At 39.8% G+C, this 15,272-nt stretch overlaps 1 long non-coding RNA gene and 1 other non-coding gene across 3 annotated transcripts in view; one reads left to right on the plus strand and one right to left on the minus strand.

The window, feature by feature from the left end:
- The window catches only part of LOC124596068, a 236,909-nt gene that overhangs the window by 106,356 nt on the left and 115,281 nt on the right, over nt 1-15,272 (minus strand). The gene's annotated exons all lie outside the window — the stretch shown is intronic.
- On the plus strand, nt 9,192-9,265 carry Trnat-ugu. Its single transcript has one exon. It is a non-coding gene; the product is annotated as a tRNA-Thr (tRNA).

Below are 15,272 nucleotides of genomic sequence, written 5' to 3' on the forward strand. Positions count from 1 at the left end.
AGTTAATACTGCCAAGTCCGTACTAAGTGTCTACACAATGTAAAGCTCCCATGCACACCACAATCACACACGTAGCCAGTTTATGGTATTTACACCCGTTACCGAAGTTAATAGAGTTCACCGGATCGTTTAGTTATGAAAATGCTCGCTCAAATGTTGTGCACTCTGCTCTACACGTAATACCTGTTCCAGTCTTAGAGTGCACAACACGCCACGTGGTTTTGACTAACAGTCAAAAGCAATAATTTTGATATTCCGTCCGAAATTCCGCACGACTTCCACTATACCGTTCACTTAAATACACTTTGTACTACTTCGCGAACTCGTAATTAGCATTTTTCCGCGATCTTACAGTACTTTCGTCAGAGCTGCTTTCAATGATATGTTACTAGTTTGAACCCTCAGCCCTGAACCCCCTAGATCACACCAAAGGCTTTGTTCCCAGCATACATTGGCGCAAGCCTGCATTTTTATGATTGGCTGATATCACAAACAGCAAATCAGCTTGCAGTATTACCCCGCGCTAACCCGCACTAACAAGGGGAGGCCGCCAATTGTGAAATTCAGATTCGATTCATACTGCACATAATAAAAGCTCATGGCCAGAGGTGTAATGTGGCAAAGGACCAAGATGCACTTCTCAGCAATTGTCGAGAAAATCGACAGTTAAAAGAAACCGTTCCGGGAAATACTCTCTACGATTAGCAATTTTCCACAGCGTCGTAGCGCAGCGGTAAGCGGTCAGGTTTGTAATCTGAAGGTCGCCGGATCGAATCTCGCACCATGCAACTTTTTTTTTTTTAGTAGGCAATCAGTTGCAACAATTATGCATATAATAAGTTGTTGAAAGTCGTTTGTCGTGGAAAAACTGGCGACTTCGAACATCATTATGTTTTCCGCAAACGAAGTTGTATTTCACAAATGTTATTAATTGTCTTCGTAATGTTAACCACGTATAGTTAACGGAAGACGTAGAAACTTGCCCGCATCTCGTGGTCGTACGCTAGCGTTCTCACTTCCCACGCCCGGGTTCCCGGGTTCGATTCCCGGCGGGGTCAGGGATTTTCTCTGCCTCGTGATGGCTGGGTGTTGTGTGCTGTCCTTAGGTTAGTTAGGTTTAAGTAATTCTAAGTTCTAGGGGACTTATGACCACAGCAGTTGAGTCCCATAGTGCTCAGAGCCATTTGAACCATTTTTGAACGTAGAAACGATATTCCGAAATGAATACGTATAGCGTAAGTCAAACGTTCGAATTAGAATAGAGACCCCACGAACACAAATTCGCTGTGGCAGGTATGAAATATAAACTCCGTTACTCGCTCGTTACACTTGAAGGACAGATGTTGAATGGGCCGAAACGAGCCGCCGCATAACAGCGTAGTTGCCTTCTAACTTCGAAAGAAGGTAGATGCGGTCCCTAGCGCAACTTATAACATCGTCGAAAATCAGTGCGGACGGGAGAGCTTTGGTACACCCTGTTAAAAAAACGGAAAAATGGAGGCGGTACAATTGGAGAGCGATCCGCGTTCACCAACATGCATAAGCAATTCATTAATAGTTATATATATATATATATATATATATATATATATATATATATATATATATATATATGAATTACAAAAAGCTAATAAAAAATTGCACGGCCGAAATTCGATCCGGCGACCTTCGGATTACGAACCCGAGCGCTTATCGCTGCGCCACGACGCTGTAGGAAACTAATAATCGTAGAGAGTATTTCACCGCAACGGTTTCTTTTAACTGTCGATTTTCTCGACAACAGCTGAGAAGTGCATCTTGGTGCTTTGCCACATTACACCTCTGGCCATGAGCTTTTATTATGCGCAGTATGAATCGAATCTGAATTTCACAATTGGCGGCCTCCCCTTGTAAAACATTTCTTTCTATGGCAATTGCTAAATAAATTTAGAAAGGTATCAAATATAAAACTACTCCTTCTGAAATGACCGATTAATTTGTGTTCTACTCACGATTTATCAGTAGCATAAACTGACCTCACATTTAATTATAGTAAATCCCCTGTATAGTGTAACTGGTACTTCGTGAATAAACAAAACAATTTTCATTTACTTCTGTTCTTCTTCACTCATACAATACTCACACTGCTAATTACTACACCTATAAAACAATTATAATTATGCAGATACATTAAATATTAATCAAACATGAGTTTACAACATTGTTTTGACTACGACTGTCCGGCAACTGCTGACCTCTGCCGCCTACTAGTACAACTACGTGCAGCTCTGTAACTCAGGTCCATGTCAGCTGGTGACATCTGTCGATGACTCATGCCTATAACGATATCGTCCTAACAAGTGACAGGAGCGACGCAATGCCGCTACGCCTCAACGCGAGCATATTATCATGTTTTTAATAATATATAACTTAGTCTCTGGTGACACGGATGTGGTGCTACCAGGTGCAAAAACAGAAAGAACTGGCCTCGGCGTTATATTTAGCTGGACATTTGGCCCTAAAAGTCGGACTACCTATTTTAATTACAAATAGAATCGGTTGGGTATTTTCAGTCGTTTATTAATCATCAGTTACAGACGGATTTTTGTGAGATTAGCCTTAAAGAATCTTGAACAGAGAAAACAAAAGAAAAATCACTAATCGGCCATAAGTTCTCTGCTTCATCGCTTAAATGCCGGACTTGTATTCAAGCATTAACCAGCGTCATCGGAAATGTTAACATTAGATTAAGGAAAGGCGAACCTACGTTTCTAGCATTTGTCGACTAAGAGAAAGCTTTTGACAATGTTGACTGGAATACTCTCTTTCAAATTCTGAAGGTGGCGTGGATAAAATACAGGGAGCGAAAGGTTATTTACAATTTGTACAGAAACCAGATGGCAGTTGTAAGAGTCGAGGGGCATGAAAGGGAAGCAGTGGTTGGGAAGGGAGTGAGACAGGGTTGTAGCCTATCCCCGATGTTATTCAATCTGTGTATTGCGCAAAAAGTAAAGGAAACAAAAGAAAAATTCGGAGTAGGAATTAAAATCCATGGAGAAAAAATAAAAACTTTGAGGTTCGCCGAAGACGCAGTTCTGTCAGAGACAGCAAAGGACCTGGAAGAGCAGTTGAACGGAATGGACAGTGTCTTGAAAGGAGGATATAAGGTGAAAATCAACAAAAGGAAAACGAGGATAATGGAATGTAATCGAATTAAATCGGGTGATGCTGAGGGAATTAGATTAGGGAATGAGACACATAAAGTAGTAAAGGAGTTTTGCTATTTGGGGACCAAAATAACTGATGATGGTCGAAGTAGAGAGGATATAAAATGTAGACTGGCAATGGCAAGGAAAGCGTTTCTGAACAAGAGAAATTTGTTAACATCGAGTATAGATTTAAATGTCAGGGAGTCATTTCTGAAAGTATTTGTATGGAGTGTAGCCATGCATGGAAGTGAAACGTGGACTATAAATAGTTTAGACAAGAAGAGAATAGAAGCTTTCGAAATATGGTGTTCCAGAAGAATGCTGAAGATTAGATGGGTAGATCACATAACTAACGAGGAGGTACTGAATAGAACTGGAGAGAAGAGAAATTTGTGGCACAACTTGACTAGAAGAAGGGATCGGTTGGTAGGACATGTTCTGAGGCATTAAGGGATCACCAATTTAGTATTGGAGGGCAGCGTGGAGGGTAAAAATCGTAGAGGGAGACCAAGAGATGAATACATTAAGCAGATTCAGAAGGGTGTAGGCTGCAGTACGTACTGGGATATGAAGCAGCTTGCACAGGATAGAGTAGCATGGAGAGCTGCATCAAACCAGTCTCAGGACTGAAGACCACAACAGCAACAGAGTGAAGAGAAAATGATGTTCAGAATTAGACATTAGTTAACTAATAAAATGTAAGAGAAATGTGATGTAAAGAAAGTTCGCAATATTAGTTTAATGAGTTTTTACTTATTATATGAGTACCTCTAAGAAAACTGAATCTTGTAGGTTGACAACAAAAGGGTACTGTGACTTACGCGCAGGCACACCACAGAGTTCAGTTGTAGGGCTATTTATTTTCGAGTTAGACGTGTGTCAATGCGAAGGATATTGTATGTAATGTAAACGATTCAGCAAATGTTGTTTTTGGCAACATCAGGCGTGGCTTACAGAGAACTGTGTTTTGCTAAACCACATCACAGCACAGTACACACAGTTTCACACACATTTCTCCCGTAAAATAGAAATTTTATTATATGTGATGAAATATAGAAATTTAACATTTTCTGTTATTAGAGCGTAAGATACATCTACATCCTTCTTGGAAACGTTTTATTCAACATCTTGTGCACAGCTCGATAACGTGAATGATGTTGTTTGGCTGTTAGTGATATGTGGAAACTTCTTTCATTTGCTTATTTATTACATGTCATCAAGGTGATGACGAAAGAGTTCTCCTGAATTCTTTGCACTCATATGTCAGCAAGAAATTAGTGGCCGGTACACAAAAAATATTTGTCCTTCGGTGTACGCAGAGCGTATGCGATATCGTAAGTGATGTAAACACGAGAGTAAAAGGAGCTTGTGACCACTGGAGACAGGGCCGCACGCTACCGAAAACTCATATATACAAACCTTATTAATTTGTTCAACTCCAACTGATGATGGAAGATTAACGTTCTGAAATTCGTAGTTAAAAATAAGTAGGGAACGGTTACAGAAATTTGTAGTTTCAGTTGATAATCATAAGTCCCGGTAACGCCTAACCTAAAATGTTGGAACCTAAAATGTTTCCTGTAGTTTGCATACCATGACTGGCCCCTGCAAATCTCAAAGTCTAGCATCAGTCAAATGAAATTTCGAACATAGTATAGCAGTACATGTGAAAAAGGGATGGGGGTCCAATGTGTTTGTTTTCTATACAAAAGGATAACATACGTGAAAAACAGAGGTAAAACGAGGGCTGGCCGTGGAGAATCAACAGAATCGAGCCCGGGATGGGAAGGCCTGTGCTGGGTGCCGTGCTGTGACATGACCCGCCCCCTTCCAGCCCACCCCCGTCTCTCCCTCCCCCTTCCCCCCGCCAAACCATCTCTACCAACTCCCACCGCTGGACTCGCGCGCCGCCATTCGCATTATACACGAGTCGCCCACCGAATTTGTAAACACGTCCGTAATGGTCGAACTTCCAATACATGATAAAGCCTAACAATATTAATGTGAAAAAACTGCAGTGTCTGTATTTCATAATACGCACTGCGTCAAAATTTAAACCCATAAAATTCTCAGCGTTCGAGCGACTACTTCACGTATATCTATTTGCCTTTTTACGCATTCATTTGCATTCATTGATTTTAACCGGTGTAAATCATTAGCGCGACAGCGTGTAACAGCCTACATTCACCTAAAAAATAGTGGTGATAACGCTATAGTAAAAAATTTCCGTTCTGTTGTATGTTTAAACCAGCAGGTAAAACAACTAAAGTGACAATCTGTCGGGATGTTGATTTGAATATCACACGGCTTTTAAAACTATGTTTCAGTTGCTGTTAGTGTATCCTTGACTTCCTCTGATCCGTGACCAAATTCACACAGCAAGATACTGGAAGACCTACAGTTTAACATGGGATCAGTAATTTAACTTAATGTCTTCATTGCAAAGACTCCAGCAGGGGACTGCTCAAGTTTACTTTGAATAATACTGTGGGTTGCGAAGAAGGGCCCCTTCTTAATATTATTCTTTAAAGCTCCCAAAACAAGGAGTATTCGGATTCAATGTGTTCCATCACCGCGTCATTAGTAAAAAATTCTATTAATGAATGGAACGAGGAAAGAATGACTGCTTATATTTGTATCACTAACAGTATGGATTTCCTGGAGTTAAACAGTATTGCACTATCACCGTAGGTAGCATCCAGGGTATGTATGTTATATCTTTTCCTGGAAAATCTGTATTTCATTTTGAGCTATCGTCTGACAAAGCCTATCTTGCAAATCTTCCTTTAACTCCAAGAATTTCGTCACTTCTTCAGGATCTGCACATTTTTTCTGATACTGCCCTTGAAGTTGGACTGTGCTTTTTGGAGTTTTCTTTGGTTTCAATTATACCAGAGGACAGACATAATAGTTAAGTTACAGTAATTCATTGGTTCCCATAATATGCCATTTGATGTGATTTAAGGGCTTAAAAAAATACAAGATCACGAATTGTAGTCGTTTACCTTCTTTTTCACTAGTAACTGAAACGAGTTAAGATTAAGTTCCTTAGTTGTCAATAGAAATATGATACATATACTCAAAACATCTCTTACTTCCCATGAAATAATGTCATGATGCCTTTACTGTATTGCTGGCACGAATGGTTTTATTGTCACTCAGGTAGTGGCGTTGTTGTGACACGGGTCAATCTTGATTGGCTCAAACTGTTAACATCCAAAATATCATAGCAGACTACAGATAGCCGTTGACATTGGTACTGGAGATGACGCTGTCGTGATCGAATACGTGTGCACTTCGTTACACAATTTTATACAGACTACAGAAGAATGTGACAGCCGTTTGGATGATATAGGAAGCGAAACATTAAGAGAACTGGTAAGTACCTTTGCATAACACAGGTAAAAATGAAATCATTTTTCCCATTAGAATTTAAAATCTACGCACTAGATAGGTCACGCATTCAGTCTACATGATTGATAATGATATGTTGAATTCTAACCAACCTTCCTTGTTTCCAGAGCTCCACGGGCACTTGAGGAAACTCGTTGACTCATGACTGTCAACAATTCAACGAATTTAAATAGTAGCCGGTGAAAAACCAGTTTGCCGTTAACAAAAAATGGTTCAAATGGCTCTGAGCACTATGGGACTTAATTTCTGAGGTCATCAATCCTCTAGAACTTTGAACTACTTAAACCTAACTAACCTAAGGACATCACACACATCCATGCCCGAGGACGGATTCGAGACTGTGACCGTAGCGGTCGCGCGGTTCCGGACATAAGGGCCTAGAACCGCTCGGCCACACCGGCGGGCGCCGTTAACATAAATACTAAGTTTTATAGGAGATAAATCACTACATATTACCAAAATTCCTATTTAGAACAGACAGTTGCTAATGTTCTAGTCATTTCTCAATTGAAAATAAATAAATAATTGAAATAAAAACAGAATTTTGCACGGAGAAACCATTTTTCCTTTAGAAAATTATGTAACTCATTTTTCGCAGAATGTATTTGTTTCAGAATTTTACTTATTTTACACAATTTAGGGGACTAACTTCTTGATTAGTACGTCGTAAAACAATATGTGTTAAATGAACTATGGGAATACACAAGTGGAGGCAAACACTATTAACTGTGCAATGGAAGTTTATTAAGCTTTATGTCTGTAATTAGGATTAACGCTTTGTTCTACAAGTCATTCATTGCCCGGAAGTACAAGTGTGTCATATTCAACGAGATGCAAGTAATTACACATCAGCAATGAAAAAAAGGTGAACACTAACATTAAGCTATTCTGGTTAGATGAATATGTCGAAGGCAGTCGTAACGAGAGTTGAATAGGCTTGAAGAGTATCGAGTCCTTGAACATTAGCTACCAGTTAAAAGATAATATGTGGCTGACGTACAGAGATACAATAGGTGGAATAATTTTGCCTCCGAAAGGAATTCTCGCGGACTTTGGAAATAGGGTCCTCTTAGGTCATGTTGAATAAGAGATGTAATAAAAAAAATTATTTTTAACTAATGCTCTGTGTGCCTAAGCTCAATGTCAAAACTGAGACCTTTGACGTTAACTTCACCCATAACGTAACAGAAATTTCACTGCTTTAAGAAGTTAGTACACCACAGATCAGCTCGTAAATAAGGTTTAAAAAGACAGAGATGTAATAAATAAATTTATTTTTAACTAACGCTCTGTGTGTGTAAGCTAAATGTCAAAATTGAGACCTTTGAAGTTACTTTCACTGATTGCACAATAGAAGTTTCACAGCTTTAACAAGTAAGCACCGTACTGAGCACCTCATAGATAAGATTTAAAAATACAGGCTGTTACCCTATATATGCTTACTTAGAGAGCTCAAAACTGCAAAAGAAAATGCAACTCAGGCCAAGACGGCGAGTGTTCATCAGAGACAAGGATATCATCAGGAGTGCCACAGGGAAGTGTGATAGGACCGCTGTTGTTCCCTATATACATAAATGGTTTGGTGGACAGGCTGTGCAGAAATCTGCTGCTGCTTGCCGATCATGCTGTGGAGTGCGGTAAGGTGTCGAAGTTGAGTGACTGTAGAAGGCTGCAAGATAATTAGGACCAAATTTCTGGTTGGTGTGGTGAATAGCAGCATCCTCGTAATGTAGAAAATTGAAGTTAACGCATATGAGCAGGCAAAACAATCCCTTAACCTTAGAATACAATATTAGTAGTGTGATGCTTGACGCAGATACGTCAATTAAGTACCAGGGGCGTAACGTTGCAAAGAGATATGAAATGAAACGAGAATGTGAGTACTGTGGTAGCGACGAATGGTCGACTTTGTTTTATTGGGAGAAATTTAGGAAAGTGTAGTTCATCTGTAAAGGAGACCGCGTGTAGGACACTGGTGCGACGTATTCTTGAGTACTGTTCGACTATTTGGGATCCGTACCAGGTCGGATTAAAGGAAGACAACGTAGTAATTCAGAGGGGGGGCTGCCAGATCTGTTACCCGTAGGTTTGAACATGGGGTAAGTGTTACGGGGATGCTTCAGGAACTCAAATGGGAATATATGAAGATAGTAACTGTTCTCGAAAGAACAGGTACCACTGATGACAGTGCAGCTTCTCTAGAATAAATGATAATTAATTGAAACCCTCAGCTGCCGACAGGTGTTTTCGATATACCTCGATGGGGACAGCTGAAAATGTGTGCCCTGACCGGGGCCCGAACCCGGAATCTCCTGCTTATACGGCAGACACTCTACCCATACGAGCCACCGAGGACACAGATGAATAGCGCGTCTGCAGGGGCTTATCCCTTGCACGCTTCGTCTGTGCGAATGCGCACAATTTGCCCGAACTCTTGCGGAAATTGTCACCTTAGTCGGCGCGAGTAATGAGTTGATGGGCAAATATCTATTTGGAACATTACGTATGTAGACTGTGGACAGTTGGGGATGTGGGTCTCACGGGAAGCGTGCAAGGTATAAGTCCCTGCAGTCGCGCTATTCATCTGTGTCCTCGGTGGCTCAGATGGATAGAGCGTCTGCCATGTAAGCAGGAGATCCCGGGTTCGAGTCCCGGTCGGGGCACACATTGTCAACTGTCCCTATCGAGGTATATCAACAACACCTGTCGGCAGCTGAGGGTTTCAATTAATTATAAAATGGGAGTTCCTGGTAGGAGGGCCACGTTATTTTCGAGGAACCGTACATTGTGCGTAAGGACCACGGAGATAAAATACGAGAAATTAGGGCTCATACGGAACTCTGTCTGAGAGTCAAGCGCCGTACGGTAGTCTGCGGAGTGTCTATGTAGCTGCAGATGCAGAAGAGAATGAAATAACCTGAAAGTAAGGGATAAAAGCTCTTCGGGAATACTACGTGATCAGCGATGAATGTGAAGGATGTGCCTCTGTGAGTCAGTAGGATAGTGTTATGAAACTGCTTTTCTCCTACGAGGAACGTTAACAGTATACCTTAGAATGAGATTTTCACTCTGCAGCGGAGTGTGCGCTGATATGAAACTTCCTGTCAGATTAAAACTGTGTCTTCTGCCAGTTTCAGTATACCTTATTGGTCAATAATATCCTTTTTCTGAATGTTTATGTAGAGACAGTATTCTCACGAATCTCGACAATCTTTAGAGATCAGATCGTAATTTTAGCATCGATTGGAATCAACGTCAGTCAAATGCGGTGCAGTTAAAAACGAAAATCCTTTTATTTCAAGGTACGAACGGCTGACAGCACATAGTGGTGCCAATTTATTTGTTGTGTGGACACTGACACGGCGTCACAACCATTGTTGCATTTAAATCAGTTTAGAGCTGAACTGAATAATATTCGCCTTATTGATAATTGTTAAAACAGTCCGCTCCGAGAGCTTCTTCAATTCTTAATAGAATGAGCGGGAATCATTCAGTGTCTCCCGTGTCTTCAGATTTGTGTACTTCTCTGATATTTCTGATATACTATTATGGATAGAGATCGGCGGATGTGAACTTATTTTATACTTTGACTAGCATTTTATCAATTGATTAATCTTATCATAAATAAACTGGAAGCAGTCTTGATCGCATAAATTTTTTAATGTGGTAACCGGTTTCGATCTTATTATAAGATCATGTTCAGAGTTACAATGAACGAGATTCCTTAGAAACATATGTTGTAGTTGTTGTGGTCTTCACTCCTGAGACTGGTTTGATGCAGCTTTCCATGCTACTCTATCCTGTGCAAGCTTCTTCATCTCCCAGTACCTACTGCAACCTACATCCTTCTGAATCTGTTTAGTGTATTCATCTCTTGGTCTCCCTCTACGATTTTTACCCTCCACGCTGCCCTCCAGTACTAAATGGGTGATCCCTTGATGCCTCAGAACATGTCCTACCAACCGATCCCTTCTTCTAGTCTAATTGTCCCACACACTTCTCTTCTCCCCAATCCTATTCAGTACCTCCTCATTAGTTATGTGATCTACCCATCTAACCTTCAGCATTCTTCTATAGCACCACATTTCGAAAGCTTCTATTCTCTTCTTGTCCAAACTATTTATCGTCCATGTTTCACTTCCATACATGGCTACACTCCATACAAATACTTTCAGAAACGACTTCCTGGCACTTGAATCTATACTCGATGTTAACAAATCTCTCTTCTTCAGAAACGCTTTCCTTTCCATTGCCAGTCTACATTTTATATCCTCTCTACTTCGACCATCATCAGTTAGTTTGCTCCCCAAATAGCAAATCTCCTTTACTACTTTAAGTGTCTCATTTCCTAATCTAATTCCCTCAGCATCACCCAACTTAATTCGACTACACTCCATTATCCTCGTTTTGCTTTTGTTGATGTTCATCTTATATCCTCCTTTCAAGACACTATCCATTCCGTTCAACTACTCTTCCAAGTCCTTTGCTGTCTCTGACAGAATTACAATGTCATCGGCGAACATTAAAGTTTTTATTTCTTCTCCACGGATTTTAATACCTACTCCGAATTTATCTTTTGTTTCCTTTACTGTTTGCGCAATATACAGATTGAATAACATCGGGGATAGGCTACAGCCCTGTCTCACTCCCTTCCCAACCACTGCTCCCCTTTCATGCCCCTCGACTCTTATAACTGCCATCTGGTTTCTGTACAAATTGTAAATAGCCTTTCGCTCCCTGTACTTTACCCCTGCCACCTTCAGAATTTGAAAGAGTGTATTCCAGTCAACATTGTCAAAAGCTTTGTCTAAGTCTGCAAATGCTAGAAATGTAGGTTTGCCTTTCCTTAATCTAGCTTCTAAGAAAAGTCGTAGAGTCAGTATTGCCTCACGTGTTCCAGTATTTCTACGGAATCCAAACTGATCTTCCCCAAGATCGGCTTCTACCAGTTTTTCCATCCTCCTGTAAAGAATTCGCGTTAGTATTTTGCATCCGTGTCTTATTAAACTGATAGTTCGGTAATTTTCACATCTGTCATCACCTGCTTTATTTGGGATTGGAATTATTATATTCTTCTTGAAGTCTGAGGTTATTTCGCCTGTCTCATACATCTTACTCACCAGATTGTAGAGTTTTGTCAGGACTGGCTCTCCCAAGGCTGTCAGTAGTTCTAGTGGAATTTTGTCTACTCCCGGGGCCTTGTTTCGACTCAGGTATTTCAGTGCTCTGTCAAACTCTTCACGCAGTATCGTATCTCCCATTTCATCTTCCTCTACATCCTCTTCCATTTCCATATAAAGGAAGAAATCGTATACTGATAAAACAGTAAATAACGCTGATATACCATAGAGATCTGCCGGACGCGGTGGGTTCATGGCATACTTCTATGGTATGTCAGCGTTATTTACCGGTACTTTTTTATCAATATACGATTCCGTTCTTGATATGTTTATAAGGATTCATGTTCATTCTAGGTCTGAAGATGATCTCGTAATAAGATCGAAACGAGTCACTACATTAAAAAAAATGCTATGAAGACTGCTTCCAGTTTATTTATAATAATTATAGATCGCTGTTTCCTGTAATAAGAACTATGTTCTTTAAAATGTTAATCTTATCAGTAGTCAGCCTGCGTAGGTGGTCAGCGCTTCTGACTGCCATACGGAGGTTCCAGATACGGTTCCCGGTGCTGCCAGGGACTTTTCCTTGGTTGAACGGCGGGTACGGGCTACACTCAGCTTCGTGGGGTCAACTGAGGTAATACTCGAGTGACAAGTAGCCGTTCCAAGATCAGGAAACCCGACGACGAAGACCGTGAGACGACGTGCTGACCACACGCCCTCCATACCACTTCTGATGACACCGCTGACATGGAGTGATATGGCCGACGGCCATGTCCGATTGGCTCATCTAGGGACAAAATTTACTTATTACATTATATAGTCTCTAATTAGAAGTTTTCTATACGTTGCGAAATAATATGGAGTAACTTCAGACTCTCTGTGCATTGGACACACTCATTAAAAGTGAGGCAGTAGGTAGTATGGAGAAATAATGTAATTTCTTTGTTATCGCTGCAACTTGCAGCTGTTTGTAAATGTTCATCCATAGATCTTTTCGGTGTCTGTTGTCACAAAGTTTCTACGTATGTTGTTACACAGAGTCTGCTCTGTTGCTATTTGATGTTTTTAAGAACTGCTGTTTCCTTTAGTCAAATCTGCTTAGTAAATATACTTTTAAAACATTACTTTGATGCATTCAGTTACTGAGTTAAACAGTCCCAGTATCACATTGTAACAACAAGAACACACTATCTTACCTGATTTCTATGGAATGAAATTAATTCTATATGCAATGAGTGGTGATTTATATTAGTCGAAGGTAAATTGTTTATGGTTATGTGGGAGTGTTTGAATGTTATAAAGAAACATTTAATTGTTGGCCACTGCAGATTTCCCACTTCAGACTTCAAAATTTTTGTTTCTAGACACTGCACAAACCATAGTCCCTAGCAATCACAAGTTTATTTTGCGTGGATCTTCAGTATTAGTATTCTAAATGGTTCCAACGATAGTAATGTTAATGGATATGCCTGAGCCCTATAACATGATCCTTCCGAACTGGACCACAGGGAGACAATAGCGGCAAAGAAAATATTTTCACAGATCTTTCCATTGTTTAGTGGCATATTTTGAGAAAAAATTTCAATTGTCCGTCATATAATGATACACAAAAATTAACAATGAAAGGAATCAAGGCTGACTCATATCGGAAGGTACCAGACACCACATTTTAGGGATTTGGGCCAACTTGCAACGCAGAAATCAAAAGTCAGTCTCGACAAGCACACTTAGCAAGAAATCTGTAATTACACACTGAACTGCAAATGTAGTATGCAACTACTTATAGCTTCCTCTGACATGTATTTTCCATGAAAAGGTTGTAAGCTGAAAATTTATTCCTATAAGCAGCCATTGTAGCGACTCAAGAGTACCAAACAAGATGAAAGGGTAACAGACTGTTGCACTGTATCACTAGCGAAAATGCTGCAAAATGTTGTAAAGCATTGTCGGACAGGCTGAAACAATGGTCTGCACCAAGAGAATAAGAAACTCTTGGGTTTAAGATGTCGTTTATAACAACTGTATTAGGACATAGAATGGGTGCTCATTATCTTTTTCATGAGAGACGAAACTATTAATTATCCACCAGAGTTGTACGATATATTTAGTGGCAATTTCCTGTTAAAAGAATGCAAGATAAATCAGTATTTTATTGGTAGAGGATAGTGCACAGAGCATGCAAAAGCGGTTTTTACGAGACCATTATGTCACGTTAAGGACAAAACTGAATCAGATATTTAATCAGTGAAAATAGAGAATCAGATGAGTAAGAAGAAATACCGAGCTGACTTACTGGGTCAATGCACCGCACATTTCTATAGCACACGTTCACCTGTATGTACACTGAGTTTTTGCAATTTTCCAGGTAGATTAACACTTTAGTTAGTAAATTCACTAAATAAAATGGAAGGAAGGGATGAAGTAGATAGTTACTAAGTGGTCCCCACGGTACCAATATTATCAGAGTTCTTGAGAAGCCAACGTACAAGAGAGTTGTAGCACTTTGCAGTATGTATAGTTCGATTTCACGATAGGAGGATCACGAAAGCGAAATTTATTCTTTTATGTATGATGGAAATGAAGAATAATTGCAAGATGAGAACAGCAGGCAGCAAATTTTATATAACAACAATTTTTGATTGTGCAGACAATGCTATAATTTTGCATAAGTTAGGGCATATATGGATATATGGAAAATGCTAATTCGTTGTTTACTTTATACGAGCATCTCCTAACAAACTGACTGTCGTAAGTTAGCAACAAAAGGTTAAAGATTTAATGTGAGTTCAGTACAGGCATACCACAGTGTTCTATTCTAGGCCCATTTCTTTTCTTATTATTATGTGTCAATGTGAAAAGATATTATACGTAATGTAAGTGATTTAGCAAATGTTGTTTAAGGCAGCGTCAGGTGTGGCTTACAGACAACTCTGTTTTGCTAAATTGCAACACGCAACAGTACATACAGTTTCTGATATAGCGCTCTCACAAAATCGAAATTTTGCTATAAATGACTGAGTAAACAATCAAAGACATTGAACATTTTCTGTTACTGGAACTAAAGGTATATGCAAATCCCTCCTGGAAATGTTGTATTCAACATCGTGTGCGTAGCGTGATCACTTATACATTCACTGCATAAATAATGACCTTTGTCACTGATAATAATGTGTGGAAACTTTTTTAATGTGGTTATTTTCACCACTTTTTTCCTGTGAGTGGCCGAGAGTCGAAAAGTTTTAAATGTGTCAAATTACGTACATTCACTTCCTCACAGTACTTACAGTAAACCATAAGGACTCACTCGAAAGGTGTTGCAGAAATCACTGAATGGGCATTAGTCTCGCGTGAACGCACTGAGTTGCACTTTGGAGGAAATACCTTGAATCATTCTAAAGATAGGTGGGTATTTCAGGGAAATTCGAACAATAAATCGTAGTTGAATGAATTCCTTGTGGAACTTCCCCTCTACTCCATCCAAAATGTTTCACAGTAATTAATGTGTTATTGATTTGTATTAGCCACCTTTTACTGATTTTTACATTTT

Source organism: Schistocerca americana, chromosome 2 (genome assembly GCF_021461395.2).
Source record: "Schistocerca americana isolate TAMUIC-IGC-003095 chromosome 2, iqSchAmer2.1, whole genome shotgun sequence".
Lineage (NCBI taxonomy): Eukaryota > Metazoa > Arthropoda > Insecta > Orthoptera > Acrididae > Schistocerca > Schistocerca americana.